Source organism: Centroberyx gerrardi, chromosome 3 (genome assembly GCF_048128805.1).
Source record: "Centroberyx gerrardi isolate f3 chromosome 3, fCenGer3.hap1.cur.20231027, whole genome shotgun sequence".
NCBI lineage: Eukaryota > Metazoa > Chordata > Actinopteri > Beryciformes > Berycidae > Centroberyx > Centroberyx gerrardi.
Genome location: NC_135999.1, coordinates 17,591,190 through 17,593,196, shown reverse-complemented (window position 1 = coordinate 17,593,196; position 2,007 = coordinate 17,591,190).

Sequence of the window (2,007 nt, the reverse complement as noted above, 5' to 3'; positions counted from 1 at the left end):
GTTTTCCCTTTTCCCTAGAGATAAATTTCTTTAAGGTTTGGGCGTCATTTATATCCCCTTCCTGTTGCTTGAAATATCCAGAGAACAAGTCAGCGCTGACTTATAGCATCTGGACAGAGACAGTGAGAGAGAAGAAGAGCTAGGATGTAGCTCCTTGTTAGCTAAAATGTCTCTTATACAACCTTCCCTATTTGAGGAAACACTTGAACCCCTAAATGGTTTTCACATTGTATTTGAAAAACCATTAGTGACTCCATATAACACCCAGAGGCTTCTTCTTGTGGCTCTATGCATGTTGCTATAATAGGGACCATGAAAGAACCATTAATTGCTCTTTGTGGTGCTGTAATGGCTCTTTGGAAATGTTACAGGATCTGTAGGTACCTGCTGAGATTCTTTAGTGGTAATTTAATCGCTCTGACGTCTAGCAGACCAATGTGACTTTCACAGTTTGGCTGTGAAACGTTTTAAGCATCTGCCTCTGCAAGACAGTTAGTCACTGTTGACTCAGGTTTGGCTGCCACAGGAACTCACAGTGTTGAGTTTCCACCATATTGTCTGTATACAAGTTGTTGTTTTTTTATCAATTAATATGAGTAAAGAACCATTTGGTTCTAGTTTGGCTCTTCAGTACCTACCTTAATAAGGTGGCTTTATTTACTGCCAAAACCTGTTCCAGTGTGGAGTTACAGCAGCCAAAGAACATATTGTTAGGATGAAGAGTAACCATCAACACACACACACACACACACACACACACACACACACACACACACACACACACACACACACACACGCACACACGCACACACTCACCTCCTCTCTCTCTCTTTCTCGCTCTCTTCCTGATGTTTGTCTCATATTCTGTTCTATGGTTTATTGTTTATCAGTTAGATCTAGTTAGGCTCATTCTCTGTACAGTCCTTTGAGACTTGCTTGTGATAAAGGGCTATATAAATAAACAAACTCTCTCTGTGTGTGTGTCTGTGTGTGTGTGTGCATACTGTATGTGATTATTGTCCATTGGCCCACATATATAGGCTACCCATACCACCTTGCCCTATAGGTGAAATGGCCCACTCCCCTGAAATGTAAAAGAAAACATGTTACAGCAAAGTGTTTAACTATGCAGAATAATTTCATTCTGTACCTAAAGACATTTTTAGTGTGGAATAAGAAGGACACTCAGCAGCACACGCAGCACAGACTCTCACAAAGTAGGAAGTGGGAGCTAAGCTAAGATCAGCCAAGATCTGGCTAAGATCTTGGCTGAGTTAAAATCGCAGAACAAGGATTTGAGAATCTATTTCCAGGAGTCCAAGACCTACAATTTAATAAACTATGTGAGCGCCTACAGTCTATGAACTTAGTGTTGTGAGTTGACACTTGTTGATGCTGATGTTTGATGGTGGAATGGGTGTTGAGTGTTTGCTGTATGTCTTTTAAGATCTTCCAAACAAACATGGAAGCTGTTTTCACATTAGACATTAGAAACTGATTGCTCCGTTCTATATAGATATAGAAGATATAGATTTCTTTTTTCTTTTTTATTCTATTTAGCGCTCCAGTCATTCATAAGCTGTTGTGAAATCAGCCAATTGGCAATTGCAACAGGGGCTAAACCATACAAGCCTTTTGTCAATTAGCGCTTAGTAACATCAGGGGAAAAGACCAGCGCTTGGCAGCCAAGTGTGCATGTGTGTTTGGGGGGGTGAAGGGGTGTGTGTGTGTGTGTGTATGTGCGAGTGTGTCTGTTATGTGTGTTTGAGTGAGTGACTGAATGTATGAGTGGGTGGGTGAGTAAGTAAATGAGAGAGTGGTTGAGAGAGGGAGGGTAGGAGAGTGGATTTGTGTGTGTATGTGTCTTTGTCTATGTGTATGTGTGTGTGTCCGTGTGTGTGTGTGTGTGTGTGTGTGTGTGTATTTATTCCAGGGGACCTGTGTGGGTGTGTGTGTGTGCGAGTTTGTGTTTATGTGTGTTCCAGTGAGATCATATGTGTATATTCA